The 19,900-nt window shown below is 43.6% G+C and overlaps 1 protein-coding gene across 1 annotated transcript in view; it reads left to right on the plus strand.

Moving 5' to 3' along the window:
* The first annotated feature begins 19,266 nt into the window (after positions 1 to 19,266).
* LOC306977687 (cadherin-10-like) overlaps positions 19,267 to 19,900 on the plus strand; it is an 81,359-nt gene continuing 80,725 nt past the window's right edge. The window contains exon 1 of the mRNA XM_079576101.1: positions 19,267 to 19,440. The gene's annotated coding sequence lies outside the window, so the exon portion shown is untranslated. The remainder of the gene's footprint in view (positions 19,441 to 19,900) is intronic.

A 19,900-nucleotide genomic window follows, 5' to 3' on the forward strand; every position in this document is an offset into this window, starting at 1 on the left:
TTCATCACATAGTCGCAAATCATTGAACTGTGTTGAGCTATTTGTAACTGTCACATGTTTACAGCATTTATGCACCTTAATAGGGAGGGAGAAAGAGTTTGAGACACTGAGAATGATTAAAACGTTTTTCTGACGACTCCTAAAATGCCTCTTTGCTCCCTTACGCACATTTATATCTTGTTGCTGCATGAGCCTGAAATGTAATAACTGAGTACCATGATGTTTAACCTCCCGCCTTAAAGGAACAGGCCACCGTTCTTCCATACTGAGATATGTTCTTACCTGAGCTTAGACGAGTTGATGCGTACCTGTCTGGTCTTTGTGTGTGCGCTCAGTCACGCAAAACGACCAAAGATGTTGTTAGCATTAGGCCTCTCCCAGCATATTCCTATGGCTCCAAATGGGGGGTGAAGTTAGAAGTGACCACGCTCTTCCACAGACTCGCACACAGACCAAACAGGTACGTATCAACTCGTCTATGCTCAGGTAAGAACATATCACAGTATGGAAAAACGGCATTTTCCTCAGTTCGTCCTTACCCAAGTCTGAAAGTCTAGGGGCGGCACGGTAGCGCAGCGGTTAGCGCCTCCGCTTCACAGCTAGAAGGTCCCGGGTTCGATTCCCACCAGGACGGGGCCTTTCTGTGTGGAGTTTGCATGTTCTCCCCGTGTCTGCGTAGGTTTCCTCCGGGTACTCCGGTTTCCCCTACCACTAAAAACATGTGCAATAGGTGAATCCTCCAGCCAGGTGATTCTGACCATCAGCCTGGCTACACATCATGGAGATGGGTCCCCGGGCGCGGCACTGCCGTCGACCACTGCTCCTTACGGGTTGCCCCTGTGGCATCGAAGGATGGGTTAAATGCAGAGGACAAATTTCCCTACGGGGACAATAAAGTCTACAAACAAACAAACAAACAAACAAGCTTTTTTCAAGAAGCTTTTAGATTTGGGTAAAGCCAAAGTATGCTCAGTTCAGGTGTTGATTAAGACGCTAACAGCAGTACAGAAGTACAAACAGGTGAACTTTGGAAAATTAGAATATTGTTAAAAAGTGCCTTCATTTCTGTTACTCAACTTAAACTGTGAAACTAAAGACAGACTCATTACATGCAAAGTGTGATACGTATAACCTTTATTTGTTATAATTTTGATGATTATGGATCACAGCTTGTAAAAACTCTAAATTACAGTCTATATCATACTGTATATTAGTTTCACATTTTAAGGTGAATTACAGAAATAAATGAACTTGCACGAGTTTCACCTGTATGCAGCTCAATGCTCAATTGCATGAAAAATGAAACGTACAGTATACAAAGTGTAGGCGCTCGATGTTGTGGCTCTGATGCCATAAAAATGCCTTTTAACAGAATGTGTATTGTTGCACTGGTTTCTCCAAATGACAGCCAAGTTGTCCCAGGCCAAGATCAGGAGGTGAGTGCGGCAGTTTAAAGAGCCCTCCAAAGCTTTCTCTCCAAACGGGAACAATAAACCCTCCAAATGCACAGCCATAGTAGAATGCAAATTTCAATTAACACATTGTAAGTACAAAACAAAAGCCATTGGACTTTTCTTCACAATTCCCTCAAACGCCAGAGGAAACTATTGTACACTTTCTTTAAAACAATGGCACAGGAGGTGTATTTGTTCGGCGGATGCAAGTGAAAGCGCTCCACTTCCACTTCCTGCGCCTTGACAAAGCAGTTCACTCCTGACAGTCCCTCTTGGATTTGTTTCAAGCTTTCGGAGCATTATATAGTTTTCAGTGGAACAATGCCGTCAGCTGTGGCCACTCCGACACTCGCACCCGGCACAGCACCTGCGCGAGATAACAATGCCTTCCCAATTTCTCAAGATTCTGGATCAGCCTCTGCAACGCTGCACCAAAAAAAAAAAAAAAAAAAAACAGCACCAAAAAAAAACCCCAAAACAATGGCTCCTGGCTCCAACAGAATTCCCCGTTTTAATTAAAGCCATGTTTGAATTTCAGCACAACAGCTTGCCTGATTTCAATACAAAAAATATACATATAACGACTATTGTTCGCCGGCTAAAGCGAGCCTTTCTGTGCACACTTGTAAACAGCTCCACAGCTTGTAGACAGCATTCTCCCGCAATGCAATCTGTCCCTTTTTTTTTTTTTTTTTTTCAGAGTTCAAAATTACCCTCCTCCATCCGCGGCTATGATTGAGTGCTTATTACGGCGGGGTAGGCAGAACGGAATCAGAAATATTTTCAGGCAAGGCTTACATCAAGCAGCCATCTATGGTCGATCTGAACCCGATTTTTTTACTCCCTATTTTTACATTCCAATTATATTTTCACACTTCAGGATCTACTGCCTTACTGTGCTAACGACATTACAGCGTGGTTGAGTCTAGTTTGGTAAGTAATGTTGTGAAAGCTTTATAGAATAGGTACGGAAAAGTACTTTTCAGCTTGTCATACGATCGTTCTTTGGACATGCACAACGTATCAATGAAGCGTTGTTTTACATACAGTGGCTTACTAGAGTGACTTTTTGTGTTTGTTTTAAGCTGCATAACCAGTTTTGATGATGTAGAGAGCATTTACTGAATAGAAATCCATTATTAATTGGCGGTGGATATTTAGCTGGGACCGGGTTTTCGGTTGCTTACGATATTTTGCCATAACTTGCTACTAATTTGTGAATTTGTTTCACTTGGTCCCCTCCTGGAACCACCAGCTTAACGTGGTGGAGGGGTTTGGGCACCCGAATGACCCTGGTGGCTCTGGTGTCGGAGCTTTGTGCTTGAGCTTTTTGTCGGATCAGACAAACAGCAGTTCAGTAGCTCCTAATGAGAGACCAACAGACCCGGCTAGAACCAAGAGGCCCTACTTCTGTGGACCCACCACCTGCAGGAGGAGCCATTGGGGCTGGTGCAATGTGGTTTGGGCTCTAACAGCTGCCTCCACAACCCAGAAAACGGAAAAGTGGAAGAAAATGGATTGATGGATGGATGGATGGATGGATGGATGGATGGATGTTTCACTTGGTACCATTCACTTTACTTTACATACACCATTGCTAGTGCTGCATTTTTAACCTTTGACCTCAATCCTAACCATAAAGGCCCTATACCTGATTTATTGATTACGAACAATGAAAGAGGAAGCCACTAAATTAAAATGTTAATTGTGTCCAAACTCACTCCTAACATATTCTTTGCAGGTTCACTGTCACAGTAATGCTAGAAAACTCGCCTGAAAGCTCATGCAATTGATACAAATGCAATATAATTAAAGGCACTGTGTTCTTCGTACAAATGTCTAAGGACGAAACTAATGTTGTTTCACCACCAGAAAAAAAAAGCAGGTACATTGACTTCAAGGTTAATCATATCCCTGTACCTAAGCCTAATTTCCGTCCTTCCTGAGCAGACTATCGGCATAGATCCAGATAACTATCTTGCACTAATCATGTAGAAGATTTAATCACATGATACGAATTGACAAATTAGGTGCAAGTTACAGCATAATAGCGCAAACAAATTAAAAGGTGAAACCGGCTGATACCTAAATATCCACTACCTTATTAATTGGGTGCCATGCCACCCATGGTCCGACAACCCATTAATCCGACGACTCATTATTCTGAAAATGTACCATTGAGCTGAGGTGCCATTAGTCCGACATCTCTTTAGTCAGGAAAAAACAGGCCCACTGTTCCAAAGTCCCATTGGTCCGACCATGAACAGCAGAGATGTGCTCGGAGTTTACCACGCACCTGCTCCAAGTCCACTGAAGACAATAGCTATTTCACATGACCCTAACCCTAAACTCCGAGCACATCTCTGCTGTTTATGGTCGGACCAACGGGACTTCGGACCAATGGGTCCCTTTTTTCTGACTCAAGAGATGTCGGACTAATGGCACCCCTACTCAATGGGACATTTTCGAAATAATGAGCCGGCGGACTAATGGGTTATTGAATAAATGGGCCGGTCACATTAATTGACGCTCCAAACATGGCTGCCATTCTTAACCAACAACCTCACATACTTATTCAAACACAGGGAAGGAGGTGGACGTGTATTGCTCAAGAGATGCGGTGTCAGAGGACCTGAACTTAGATTCAAACTTGACTATCAAGTTCTTGGCTCTAAATAACACTTTACGCTTTGAAGTTTGAAACTCCAATGCTGGTTTAAATCTAGAATTCATAGGAGAGTGAATAAAAAAGACTTGCCTGCTCTTTGACTTGATATGAACATTGAACTGGGGATTCAAAGTTTATGCCAGAGACTTTACTTGAACTCAGACTCTCACACTGAAGACCTGGACTTGAACACTGAGCACTTGAGAGACACTTGGGCTTGGAAAAATCCTCCTGAAGCCCTTTACAAGTAAAAAAAAAATCCCAGCCTTCTGACTCTTGTTTGGCATTTCTCTGACGGTCAAATCGCAAACTGAGTCCATGCCAATGAGAAAGCAAACGGTTCTACCACCATTTTTTCTTTCTATCCCTGCGCTTTGGAATATTTTGCCAAAACCATCAGCATCAACGCCGATAATGGAGAACAACAACAACTTTCAAATAGACTTTTACCGCTTGGCCATTACGACCTCGTCTCTGCCAAACACGGGGCTGTATCAATAAGCCATCAGCAGCTGGTTGTTATGCCAGCACAGCAAACAGTGATCAGGCATGCACACGGAAGCGCTCCTCTGGGAAAGCACGGGGGAAATCAGAGAGCTAATCGGGGTTGGCGGTGGGCTGCGGAGGTGAACCGCGGAGCTAGGCTGGGCCCCCGCTTGACGCTAACCCGACCTGACGCGCAGAATTGGCCGCGAATCGGGAGACACCCTTTTACTTAAAGAAGCAGTTTCCCCCGGCCTCGGAAAACTTTGATTTAATGTAATGGAGTCTTCATCAGGCGGCAAGGCAACAATGGGAATTCGGAAATTGCTCGGCGGATGAGATCGTAAAAAGCGTGCCCCTCTTTTTGAATAGACAGAGGAGGCTTTGTACTTTCGCCTTGCTGGGGAACACGGCTGGCTCCTTGTCTCTCTGATGTTTTGCGCGGAGTTGCTGGGGCCGCAGAACAAAAGCGTAATTAATGTCCCTCGGGTGTAAATAGCAAGTAAATTAACACTAATTCTATGCAGAGATGTACCAAATAGTCTGCTTTTATCCACAAGGTTGTTAGCAAGAAGTCATTACCCATTGAGATGTAAACAAGACACACTTTGCAAGCAGTGCTATATTTGTCAACTCTGGGAAAGTGAAGGCAAAACTTTAAACAATAACAAGGATCACATTGCCTAGTTCATTAAGTGATGTGGAGTTCGTTCACAGGCTGGATGCCCTGCCAGTTGTGACTGGTTTGTGTCGCTTTATTGTGCACAGTACGGTTCCGGCAGAGGATGAACTTGCTACCGTTTTATTTATAGGCGAATGCTTTGCCTCTGTCCCCATTTCAACCCGCAATGTTCCTTTTTCTTCTTCACTTTCTAATCCCATCAGCCATGGGAAAAACTTGGAAACCCGTACCCAAACCCCCGGACCTTCTTGCTGTGAAGCGAAAGCACTAAACTATGTGCCACAGTGTCGTTTTCTGTCCAGCTTTTTGACATCAATTCACTTTGTAGATTTTAAAAATTTTCAGGAGCCTTAAGGCCTATTCATACTCCACAAGACGCGAGAACTTTGTTCTTGGTCTTGAGGCATAAAGAACAAGAACAAAGTTTGTCTGGACTCTGACATTTCATACTCCATAAGACGTGTTGCTGCCGAACTGACACGGCCCCTTTTTCAGCAGCCAAAACAAACAAGGAACTACAGAAATAAAACGAGCCATTTCAGTTCAAACTATGATCAAATGTATCAGTCACGGTATTGCAAACACTTTGAAGATTGACTTCATGTTAAGCACACATCTCCCGCTGGTATATTATGTTAGGAAAGTTAACGTTTAAAGCTTATCTGTTTCACTCGGTAAAATCATGTTGTTGCTGCTCTCAGTACAGGCGTTGCCCATTCAAGAAACGTATTGAACATGTTGGTTGAAGTTTCCCGGTGTCTAAGGTGCGGGCACAACCCTGGTATCCCTCTTTCCTGAGTGCCTGACCACTTTGTTTTATCACTCGCTTCTTTTGCACAGATAACACCAGGCTCTTCTGCTTTACTCTTCGTCCTTGTCCAAAACGTCCATGTGTTTCTCGCCAGGAATGTTTTGCCATTTGTGTGTCCTTGTAATCCCTCAGTGAATTATTTTACTGCCACGAGCGGTGCCCCAAAACTATCCATGTTGTCTCCCGTTTTCCGCACCGGTGTTAGGAAGTAAACAGTGGATTCTCGCTTAGCAACGAAGCCCTCCATACTAGTCAAGAGTAAGCTGGTGTTGACACGAAACGGGTGTTGACAGGTTGCACCATAAAAAACATCACGTAAACGTCTTAGTTATCGGAGCCTGTTCCTACAAATGAAAAGCTTTGACATCACCTAAATGAGGTTGATGGGTGGACAGCAGCTGAAAACATCTGGATTGCTCATAATTTGCCAGGTTGGACCTTCTTGTTGTGAAGTGAATGCACTTTTCGCTGCGCCACAGTGCCGTCCATCTTTGCAACCCTACTTTGCTCTAGGGCTGCATGATGTTGGGGAAATATCTACAATGAAAACATTCTCAGGAGCAGTACAAACTGAGAGAAGTCTGAAAAATTAGCGGCTAAACTAAGAGATATAGATTTTGTTTCCCGTATCATCCCAGGTCGGGTCACGGAGGCAGAAGTCTGAGCAGAGATGCTCAGACCTCTAGGCCCAGGCCCACTTTCTCAAGCTCTTCCAGAGGCAAGGAATTCCCTCAGTGATTAAGTAACTAGGATTTATTCGGATTGATTTGCCCACATTTCTCTCTGGATGACTGTTTTATCAAACTGTTTATTCAAAATTATTCAAAACATTAGCAAAACTAAGCATTTAGAGCATCAGTGTTGAAAAAAGATCCAAACACTGCAAATGTTAAATCCACAGCTCATTAAAACAAGTGTGGCTCAACATTTCTGAATCCTCTTCACTTTGGGAGCATGAGTGAACGCAAAGGTCAGGAGCTTATCTCGAGGCAGTGCTTCCAAAGTTTGGACAAGAGTGCAAAAGGCTTTTGTTTGCAGGCTCGACCCTTGCTCATGAGCAACAGTGATTATTCTGTTGTCAGAAACCCTGCATGTATTAGCACTTACCAAGCTGTACATGATTTTTAAACACGCTATAGTTGAGACAACTTACTGACTGCAATTAAGGCAAGCCACTAGGGAAATTTAGAGATATCAATTTAGAAACTTTTGCTGTAGATTACTTGCATAAATATGAAGGGAAAATGTACTGCAAATGTTCTGTCATTTTCTGTTTTCATATGAATACATGCCTTTTATGCCTAAAAATGCCCAAAATGTCCTAGATTTTTGGCGATGAAATCTGAACAATGGATCACGCCAGGTTTAAGTGTATGCTCCCTGCTCTGCTTCACCACCCCCTCCCCTCACCTGGCTTTGCCCCGTCCCCCATGCCCCTCACTCCCCTCCACCATAGACCATACACTGCTCTGATTGCATTCAATGAGATACGGAAATCTCATTAATCTTGTGTGAAACATACATTTATCAGCATAAGTAAGATACAGGATGTAGCATTTTGAGACTTCACAACATTTTTTTAATTCAATACTCAATAAATCCAGTTAGAAACAAGATATTAAAAAATACCTCTGAAAAAATTCAATTCAAAATATTGTTCAGTCTAAGGCTGGAAAGTTGGAAGTCTGCAGATGCTACTTATGTGGAGATATTGTCGACATACTGTGAGAAAAATGCATTTTGAAAAAATGGCCCTTGAACTTTTGAACTTGAATTTCCAATATAAATCTATGGAGAAACATTGAATCAGTGCAATAATGAAACATGCTATTGTGAAGATCAAGTATATTTTTTGGTTTCCAGGTGAAGGTCTATGTGTTAAGAAACAACATTGGCCCAAAACCTTAAAATTATCTAACCCAAATAAAGTTTGTCAGAAGAAGCGTGTATCCCATCCTCTGCAGTGCATAATACATCAAACTACTTCTAAGTCTTCGCGCACTCAGTGAATGATCAGGACTTGGCTGGATATCAGAGGGAGCCAACCTCTCCCCTTGTTCCCATGTAAATCAGCCCGGCCTGCTTGCATTCTTATTTTACCGCTGCGGCCGCGTTTCAGAGTCCTGCCCTGATAATCTATTCCGACCGATATGGGGAGATAACACCGTGAGCTCCCGAGATGTCGTTCGGGCCGGTGTAATGCCAGCGTTCCTTTAAATTATTCATCCACGGCACGGCGCGGCTTTTCTGAGTGGCGTCTCCTGCATCACAAAGTCACTCCAGACCGGCGTTTATCTCCTCAAAGCGACGCGTTCGGGACAGGAGCCGGGAAGCAATGACGCGGGCGCTGTTTCCGCTCTGTCTCTGGCCCCCCCTATCACACTCGCAGACGCCTAATCTCCCGCCTGCCAACGCCACGGACGACTACTGTTTTTGCATAGTCTAAAAGGGTACATTTGGAATCGATAGGTTAGCGTTGAAGGAAAGATAATAGGCATTGTGTGGAAGGAGTTGGCGAGGTTTAAGTGAGGCGACAGTGGCGTACTTTATTGTGTGCTTGCCCGTCAACCCGAGGGTAGCCGTTTCTAATCTCGCCAGGGATTCAAAGTTCACTGTAAATGGAGATCCGTCAAAGTGTTGGCGGTGATTTGACATTTTGGCGACGAGTTGTGTGAAGTTATGGCGGCTGAGTGGCTTCCCCTCCCACCTCATCGTCAGTAAATTAGGTCCAGAATTACGAAATGTCTGGCAGCTTTGGAAATGTGATGTTCTCCATGTATCTCTGTGGGTTTCCTCCATTTGCTTTAGATCCCCCACACGGATTCTGCAGGGCATTGAAAAGCATTAAAAGTCATTTAATGAATTGCACCAAAAATCGAGGCCTTAAATGTCTTTAAGAGGCATTAAATTGGATTCAAACTGGCATTAAATCTAAACTTCTTGGAAAATTATCAATCAATCAACTAAACAATCAATCAATCAATGGTTTTGTATGGCCCTGTATCACAACAGGAGTTGCCTCACATGACTGTACAAACATTAAAGCAAAGAAACAAAACAATAGAGAGGACTGTACAAACATTAAAGTTCAGGCAAATGAAGCATCCAGGCAAACATAATGTCCAAGAAGCGTTGGCAGCAGGTGGTGACGAGTTGCGTGGGTGTTCCCTGACACGGCAAGGAAAAAGTTAAAAACCCACAGGGAGAGATCCACTCCCATGGACGGACAGGTTATAGAGCCCCAGGGCCGATGGAAGTCCCTCAGCAGACGGGCCAAGATCGCAGAACGTCCAGTCCTTGTTGGAGCTTCAGTTCTTCTTGTCCAATCCCTGTAGGGAGGTTTCCTCCATTCCTCCGTGGACAGGGCTGAAGACCGGCACACCAACGACCCACCAAATTATGACAATGCTCTTAAAGAAGTATTTTTTACTGTATAAATTCATTGGAAATACCAAAATTATGGTCTAAATCATGGGTCTGCCTGTATGTTTTAGGATCAACTTTAAAGTTCTTTAATGGTTTTTAAATGTCTTGGTCCTTCTTATCTTTCAGAACTGCTTTTACCTTATGAACCTTCACGGCCCCTTCGCTCCTCCGACAAGGGCCTCCTAGTTATTCCTAAAGTCAACAGAAAGACTCATGGTGAGGCGTCTTTCAATATAACAGCCCTCGCCTCTGGAACAACCTGAGGAGGAGCTCAGGGCTGCAGAGAACGTTCATGTTTTTAAGAGCAGGCTCAAGACCCACCTTTTAAGCTTAGCTTTCAACTGATATTTATTTATTTAATCATAATATATAAAATATATGGGAGGTTGTGCCGGGTGTATTGTTTTAAATGTTGTAATCTGTAAAGCACTTTGTGATAAATTCAGTACGAAAAGCGCTGATAGAGAAATAACAATGGTGTTCGAGAGGATAGATGAATAACAGGCAGCAGTCTGGATGTCTTATGCAGGAGAAGTTTATTTACCATCGGTGCAGGACCCGGAGACATGAACTCGAGACATTGCGCTAGTCCTACCATTCAAGTCTGTCTATGCTTCCACAGAAGAGGGATAAATACCCTCTCAGAGCGTCATACTGATACGCAAGCATTCAGTGGCTGAGAGTGGGCGCCTGAGCACCACAGTCAAGGCTATGAGATAGTACGACTGTACAGCGTGACCCAGTATGATAAATAGCGATTTAATGTTATCCTCTAACAGCGCTTCATAGTTTGATTGATTGATTGGATTGTATAAACCCTGACCCAAAAAACGTGCTCAATAGGATCCTCCTCCAGCGAGGACCGAGCAATGGATTGCAAAACTTTTTTTAAGGCCCTACATTAAAATTCGTATGTCCTGGAGAGTAGACTGGTGGTCAATAAAGGGGCCTTTATGCTTAAAGGAACAGGCCACCGTTCTTACATACTGTGATATGTTCTTACCTGAGCTTAGACAAGTTGATGTGTACCTGTCTGGTCTTCGTGCGTGCCCTCAGTCACGCAAAACGACTAAAGATGTTGTTAGCATTTGGCCTCTCCCAATGTATTCCTATTGCTCCAAAGACCAGATAGAGACGCATCAACTCATCTAAGCTCAGGTAAGAACATATCTCAGTATGTAAAAACGGTGGCCTGTTCCTTTACAGTGCCTTTCACAGACATAGTCACACAGCGCGGTTACATGGAACAATTTTTCATTCAATCCATACATGGTGGTGGAAAGCTACTGTACGCATGCCACGGTGCAACCACACCCTTCTCCAAGCTCAGAACCTTAGTGCCAGCTCCATCTCACACTAGAAAGTTTATTATTGAGATTACGATAGTGTAAAACACTTAAATATCCTGTTCAAGGCACCACCTCTGGCCACAGTCTGGAGCGATGTCCTGATAAAGCCCATCTGAAGATCCCAAGGTGCTGCACTTGTAACAGGCTAGTGAGCAACAACATAAGTTCAATAAAGCAGATGCCCTACCCGTGGAAACCAGGAGTGGGCCATAACACGAGTGAGATTTGATTCTGTGATTGTGATGAAAGGCGATCGCTACTGTCGCCCCCCATATTGAACAAAATAGAAACTCATACACACCGCTTTGAAATCAGCATATTTCCATGGCCAAATTTATTATTGCGGTATTTCAAATGCATTGAAATGGATTTAGCTTCCATTCATCTAATAATAATCTCTTATAGTGAGTAATACTGCCTGGCTGTCTGTCTTAGCATTGATCTCCTCTGTAGCATATTCTATAACTCCCCTCGGCGGTGTGCTCCGCTGCGCACGCCGCTGTGCGCTCCTGACAGCTCCCTGTATGGAGACGTATTGATATGCATCCAACATGGAGTCCAGAAATGAGGAGGGATGAGGCACGTGCACCGGCCACACACACACACACACACACACACACACACACACACACACACACACACACATAAACACGCCGGACGGGTTCAGGTGATTTGTGGGGACGTTGCAAAGGCATGCATTCGTTTTCGGGAGACGTTACCTGAACATTAACCGAAGAGAAGCTGAATCCGACCTCTAAACCTTTTGCACAAACTAATTGACATTTTTCAACCAAATTTTTAATACGACACTCAAAATGCAAGCCACCATTTGTAGCCATACCCATGCTAACAAATCAATAGTGCAGTGATATATGTTGTCTAGGTGCAGAACTATTCATCAACGCCTCAGGTGATGGTTTAGGTTCTTTGAAAATGCTGAGGACACTTATAAATAGGGCCCGGGCGATATTTGGGTATTCACAATATCGGCCTTTTTATCGGCCAATATTTGCCGATAAAAAGGCCGATATCTCCTTGAACAGAAAGTGATAGAGCCCTCACACAATTTCCTAAGCCTCAGAGAAGAGTCTGAAAAATTGGTCACATGCCATATATACCTATTTTATGTTGTATGTTTTATATTTCGGAACCATAGAGACTGAGACTTACCTTTTTTTTTTTTTTAGCACTCTACTGATATTTGTCTCTCAAACAAGCTCCCTCTGAAGTATCTTACATGTCCTGAATAAATCAGCCCTATGTCCCTCATACAGAGCCCCCTGCTGTCACAGTTCGACACTGACACGTTTAGAAGCATCAAAGGATAATAGACAATAGACCTTTTTTTTAAATCCATCAAAATCCCCAGTAGTCGGCATCGCCCTTAGAAAACCCCACATCGGTTGACCTCGATAAGATATAGAGTTCAACCATCCATTTTCTTCAGCTTTATCCGGGGCCGGGTCGCGGGGGCAGCATTCTCAGCAGAGATGCCCAGACTTCCCGATCCACGCACACCCAGCTGTTCTGGGGGGACCCCGAGGCGATACCAGGCCAGCTTGGAGACATAGTCCCTTCAGCGTGTCCTGGGTCTTCCACGAGGCTTCCTCCCAGTAGGACATGCCTGGAACACCTCCTGAGGCGACCAGGAGGCATCCGGAACAGATGCCTGAGCCACCTCAGCTGCTCCTTTCCACAGGAAGGAGCAGCGACTCTACTCCAAGCTCCTCCCGGCTAACTGAGCTCCTCACCTGATCTCGAAGGGTGCGCCCAGCCACCCTGCAAAGGCAGCTCATTTATATAGATATATTGTATTTCTATATATTTCTATGATTGAAACTTTTATTACAATTATAACTGTTAAACTAAAGGCTATGAGAGATAAAAAACTAAATTGCTTAAAATATTGGCCTATATATCAGCCATTGGCTAACCCCCCTCATATTGGTATCAGCATCGGACCCGAAAAATCTATATTGGTCAGGCGAGCAAATTAAACATTACTCAAAACTGTGTGAAAGCTGAGAAACACTATATTATTTCATACTCTGGTCAATGTTTAGATTTATGCTCGTTTTCTCCCTCTTAGTTTCTTAGTTTTAATGTCGGAGTAAAAATAGACTCAACCCATGCCTATTTTATGATGTTTTACGGAGTCTCGCTTCGGAGTTTTCCAGGAAATCACTACACTAGCGCGGCGCTCTTTAGTTTTCGCCAAGTGTTGACACGTTCAGTATCCGCACGTAGCAAATATGGTTGTTTTCTTTCTGGGAGAAAACAGCGGCAAAAACAAAAACAAACAAAAAACACTCTCGAAACAACATCTCCACTTTAGGAGCTCCTCCAGACTCCAAAATGTCCAATCTTGACTCAAAACAAGGCAGAATTGGATTTTCAAAAACAAATTCTCTCTGAATAAACTTAATATATCAACAACACAATCATTTCAAACGTGGCTCGTTCTTTTTTTTTTAGATTTTGTTGCTGAAAATATTGGCAGTTTTGACCATTTTTATACCTTACATTGATATGGAAACAGAAAAAGACTTTTATCCTCATGTATTTATGTCTACCGCATAAGTATAGGGTTTTTGTATCATATTCACCTGCAATGTCCCGCCTTAAAGCTAATAAAAAGTAGATTACGCTGGTTTGTCCTCTATTAGCTGCGAGTTTTGATAACTGTTACATTGTTACACATAACCGTTATTGAAAATGAACCCGTCTAAAGCAGAGAGACGACTCCAAATCTTCCAGTTCTCAGACATGCACTTGATACTCCCCGTGCGGCTTGGTAAACAGGCACGAGCACCCCCAGCCAACAGCCAAGTTATGAAGATGAAGACAAACAGGCCAACAAAAAAGAAAAGAAAAAGCCTCTTCCCCCCCAAGAACCTACACCCCTCAGTGCGCAGCAGATTTACAACTTATGGGTTTTTTCCCCTTCATCCCTCCGTCATTGAAGGCAGATTAGATGGGGAGACGATTGCGGCACACATCAAACGTGACGCATGGAGGCTGTCTGTTTCAAGAGGAGACAGAGGGGAAGGCGTTCGGGGGGGGGGGGGGGGAAGGGGAAGAGTTCAACCCCTGGAGCGTCCCGACAACAAGCAACACGGGAGCTCGCCGCAGGAAAGAGGCGGATGTAGGCGAAGCAAAAATAGGAACTTACGATTCTTTCAACAAAACTCAGAAACCTACAGAGCATGTGATTAGCATTTAAGAGTCGAGACCATGACTTGAATCGAGTGGCATTAGAGGTGTTCATTTTGGATCCCAGGTTTGGGTTCTCGGTGTTCTGTCTGGTGGAGCCGAGTCCAGGAACACATTTCGAACACTAATGCTATCTCATTCATCTTTAACACTTAGAACTACAAAGAGTGTTGCTTTATATTCTGTGGTAAATGATTCAGTTCCTGCATAGCTCGGAACATAACTGTATGTTGGATTCGACTGGGTTTAGATTTAAGTAGCTACAGTATGTGTATCTCTACGAAAAGGAATCTCATGATTAAATATAGATGGTGTTTGCGTTTCGATAATACGTCTCAGAAAGCTAGTTATTGTATACAACCATCTGTTTTTCACACAAAACCTGGAGCGATGTTAGTTCATCTTTGCTTCATTAGTTACATAAGCACATTTTAGAGCCACATGCATCTTTTTTAACTGTTTTTCTTTTATTACATCATCTAATGAAGCGTTCGTCCAAACAACTAAACAGTAATCGAAATCTGACAAAACTAGGCATATGGGATTATACGTATGTTTAGGTTAATACACTATAACACTATGATAGTCCCAAACTTCAGTCAGTTGTGCAAACTTAAAGGAAGAGTTATTGAAGATGGTTGGTTTCGTCGTGGCCGTTCATGTTCATGAGCAAAAATTCATGTCAGAAAAAGTGAAATGTTTAAATAGTAATACTTGACCTTAACAGGCCACCGTTTTTCCATACTGTGATATGTTCTTACCTGAGTTTAGATGAGTTGATGTGTGCCTGTCTGGTCTTTGTGCCCATGGAAGAGCGTGGTCGCTTCTAACTTCACCTCGTTTGGAGCCATAGGAATATGCTGGGAGATGCCAAATGCTAACAACATCTTTGGTCTTTGTGCATGACTGAGGGCACGCGTAAAGACCAGACAGGTACGCATGAACTTGTCTAAGCTCAGGTAAGAACATGTGTCAAGTATGGAAAAACGGTGGCCTGTTCCTTTAAGTTGATCAGAGACATTATCTGCATATGGAACAGGTCTTTTAGCATAGAATAATAAAATAATAATGTGCGATAATATCAAATATCGGTTTACACATGAAATTTAGATTACTTATCTAATTTGACTTACATATTTCAAGTCTGAATTACTCAAACAAGGTCAAATATTCTTCATTTGAGTCACTTTAACTCATCAAGAAATCAAAGCTTATTTGAAAACATTGTCAATGCCTCAAATCAGCAATTTGAGCCTAAAACTATACTGACTGTATAGCACCTGATAACAGCCAGAAGGTTCACAGGAAACTTTACAGTGTATAACAGCAAGAAAAAAGAAAGCATCAATAGACATCAATAAATAAAAACACAAATGTACGACCAAAGATGTTGTTAGCATTTAGCCTCTCCCAGTATATTCCTATAGCTCCAAATGGGGTGATGTTAGAAGCGACCAAGCTCTTCCACGGGCACAAAGACCGGACAGGTACGTATCAACTCGTCTAAGCTCAGGCAAGAACAAGGTGGCCAGCTCCTTTAAAAACACTCAGCTCAGTGATGCTTCGAAGGTGTACCAGAAATGACTTGCCTTCAAACCTTTTATAATCGAACTTGGGGGTGACCATCGTGTGTTCAGAGGAGCATGGAGTTCTGACTGTAATTGATTAATTTTATGTTGATGTTTTTATTGATTCTATTTGTTTTCAACTGTGAAGCACTTTGAATTGCCTTGTGTATGAATTGTGCTCTACAAATAAACTTGCCTTGCCTTGCCTTGCCTTGCCTGGTTGGTCTACTGTTACTAATTCAGCGTGGTAGGCCGGGGCCAGACCACAGATGGCCTCGAACATGGTAATAATGGTGATTACGTGGAAACAGTGCAGTCCCCTTACTTATGTCATTGTAATATGAATCACCATAATCAAACCCACTATAGAGCTTTAAATAACCAAGAAACTGGCAGCATTTTCTTCCTAATAAAATGGAAACGGAACAAATGCTTTCTACCTTGGTGACTTGTATTTCCCATTGTGTTACCATATAATTCCTGTGCTGTAAGGTGTAACCCTGGCCACACTGTCCTCTTGTGTGTATAGGTGTGAGCTATAGCGTTGCCTCAGTGTCACAGTGAGGCAAGGATGGCCACCGCCGCTCCGGCTCCGAGTTTCTCAATGGCAAAGCCCTTCAAAACTTAAATGTGAGCATTTCTAACACATCCGTATTGACGCAAAGTTTTGAAAATTAAAAAATGAAAGTGCGCATCCGTAGTCCAATAAAGGCAGGAAATCCTTCAAATCTTAGTAAACTGTATCAGGGACGTTTGCCTCAGCAGCATCACGGATCAGTTACTGAGTTTGCTCTATGTGAAAACGAAAAGGTTGACTGATTATTCTACTTGTTTTATAAGACGAGTGCCGTTGGAATGTGTGGAAGATCTAGGACTTTGAAAAGCTTGTCAACATACACCTGCGCCGTTATTATAGCACTGTAGCAATATAAAAACAGTCATTTGAGAAAGTGTTATGGTTCCATCCGCCGCATAAATAAACTTCAATGGAATACGGGCGGCTGATGCACCGTAGTCCTCGCCAGCACAAACCCCCCCCCCCCCCCCCAATGTAATTGTGTTGTAATAACCCCAGCGGAAAGCCTATAGAGCCCAACACCAAAGCTTTATCTATAAGTCCGTACATCTTCAGAAGCCGCAGTCTCAGCCGAGGAGACCATCTTTAACATGATTCTTGTTTAAAAACCGCTCCTTTGAAAAGTGAGTGTTTGAAGCCAGCAGCAGGAAGCCAGCTGTCAGTCACCGCGCTGACAGCTGATTGGCTCATTCTACACTTCTGAGTCTTATGTAACGCGCTGGAAATGTACAGATGGACCAGCGCTGGAAGATTAGTCGGCAGTGAATCCAAAGTATAGTCTGAATGGATGGGAGACAGTCTTTTTTTTTTTGTCTTGTTCAGAGAATATTAGGCCTTCAGCAGAAAACTAAATATCATGTCTATTCGGTGTGTTGTTATGAGCAAAAACGTTATTTTTTTTTCCATCAAGCAAACCTGGAACTTTCTTTCTGTGAAATGACAAAGACATCCACGCTGCTACCATTCATATCCCTTTCAAACCTTTGCTAGATTATGGGCATATAAATGTAAGGTGGAAAGTATTGCTCGTTTTCTATTATGTAATGTTTTCAGATGGAAATAAGATTTTAATCATTTTATGCAAGGAAATGTGAACAGAATCAGCCATTTGTTGGTGGACAAATCACATTTATTTGAAAGAGCCAGGTTTAAAATGTGTGGATTTACTTTGCTGAGTGTTGAGATATTTGATGCATGAGTTATTACAAATATGTTTCCAATCAATTTCAACTGAGAGCGACCTTTATGAAACAAAGATTTTGAAGGACATGTGTGTAACAACGCGACTTATGAAGAATTGGCCCAAGAGTAAAAGCAGCGATTAGAATTAGGCGGTGAAGGGGTGGAGGTGGGGCGCAGCACCTCTGGGACGAGCCATGAACGCTGGAGGCTTAAACGCCGGACCGAAGGTGGCCGATGATTGGCTGGGATGAAGGTGTGGCTCTGCACAGACGTGATCATTGGCTGGAGGTAAGTGAATACGTCTTCCAGGTAGAATTTACACCAAGGCTTCGTATTGACTCAAATGCCTGCAGATTGTGTTCAACATGTTCAAGCGCTCATAGGAATGTGCATGTCCTTTGGAGAGCTACTGGTAGTTACGGAGATATTGGTTGGAGATCCCTGCTGTAAAGACACACTGTGACATTGTGGATTATCCTGTCCTGAGTCAGCAATGGAAAACCTGCTTTTATTCTATTTATTGGGTAAAATGTTATGCTGTGTGTAGGGCTGGGTACGGAGAACTTAGGTACTACTGGTATTGAAAAAGCAACAGTATCAAAAGCCATCCATCCATCCATCCATCCATCCATCCATCTTCTTCCACTTGTCCGTTGCCGGTTCGTGGAGGCAGCCGTCCAATCTGCCCAAATCACACTGCACCATGTCTCCTCCTGCAGGTGTTGGGTCCACGGGAGGACGGCCTCACGATTAACTGTGCCTCTCATGAGGGGCTTCTGAGCCGCTCTTTGTCTGACCCGTCACCTCAGACCTGTTTGCCATGGGAGACCCTACCAGGGGCAAGAAGCCTCCGACAACAGAGCTCCCAGGATCATACGGGCGCTCAAACCCCTCCACCACGTTAAGGTGCCAATTCCACGAGGGGAGTATCGAAAGCAGGCAAAAAAAAAATCTTTACAGTCCAAGTTTTGATGCACATTGGTCCAAGGACAGCATTTAAAGAAGTTACTTGGTTGTTTCAGCTCAAATAAAAGACATGAAAGATATAGTCTTTTATGGAAACATTATTTTTCTGTTCAGGTATCGAAAACCAAGTATCGTTGAAGTATCGGCTTAGAAAAAAAATGAAACTTTGGCTTTGAGGATTGCCCATTTAGAACAGCTTTTGAATGGACATTTCCACATATACATATTTGGAGAGAGTCTATTAAATGAAATGATAACATAAAGTCTAGATTCTTCAGAGACCAATTGTGCCCCAAACCTCGAAAATTAGAATAAAAGTGACTTCTACCTGCAGTGTTTTTTTGCCTTATTAAGCGCGAGACTCATTTGTGTTTTTAAGAGTATTGACATATTGGGAAATCCCTAATTAAGACGTACAGTTGACTGTATCCCCCGTACACAGCCTTCCTCATTAGCCGCTGATCCTCCGCTCCACTCTTTTCCCCCTGTCTCCGCACATGACGCATCAATCCATCCCGGTGATTTAAAGACCCCCATTCTCAATCTATTCACAGTCCAGGAAAAAACACAGCTCCGGAGTGTCTAACCTCTGTGCTCCTCCAAGCCACAGCCGACTGATGCACCCTCCCCCCCTCCTCCTCCTCCTCCTCCTCCTCTCCGTCCCTCCATCCATCCCTCTCTCTCCCTCCTCAGTGGCTTCTTTTCTTTATCGCTAACTTGTGAATGGCAGCCAATCAGGAGCGGAGTCGCCTTAGTTCCAGCCTCACTGACATGCACCGCCAGAAGTGATGCTCTGCCTGCGAAAGACAGGAGAGAGAGAGAGAGAGAGAGAGGGGGAGATAGAGGGAGAGAGAGAGTGTGGTAGAGAGGAGGGGGGGTAGAGCATAGCAAACGCACGGCACACTCTCGCAGCCGCTTGTGCCGCTCGCACACACGCAGTCTCTGGGAAATGTAAGCTCTCGCCCCGACGCACCGGTAACCAACGACAACGCCGAGCCAAGCAGCCGATCAGCTCTCCCCCCCGTCACGCGCGTGGATGCTATCGCCGGCAACATTTGAAGGTAGGGACACACTTTTTTTTCTTTTTATTTTTTCTTTGCTGACACATTTTTCTCGGGGGTTTTCGTGCCGAGCCGAGAGGGGTGTCACTGTGACTTTCCCCGGGAGCCTCATCCCAAAAAAAAAGAAAAAAAGAAGCAATGTCGGGGATCAACTTCCCGAGACGCAAGTTTGATATTCGAGAGACTGCTCCCAACGTGGATTTGTTGTTCCTGCCGGAGAATGTGTCGTATCTCTTTGCGTTTTGGTGCGTTGGTCATTCTCAGAAGGGATGTCAACGTCCTTTGCTTGTGCCTTGACATACCAATGAGAACTTGCAAAATAAAAAATAAGGAAAGTTGAGGATTGAAGAGACGATTTTACAACAGATTCCTACTCGTTGACACCGTTGCAAAACTGCCTCTTAATATTCCCCCATAGCTTCTTCTTCTGATGTGTCCACTGGTCAGCCTCAAAGGAATG

This window comes from Gobius niger (genome assembly GCF_951799975.1).
Source record: "Gobius niger genome assembly, chromosome: 18".
Taxonomy (NCBI): domain Eukaryota; kingdom Metazoa; phylum Chordata; class Actinopteri; order Gobiiformes; family Gobiidae; genus Gobius; species Gobius niger.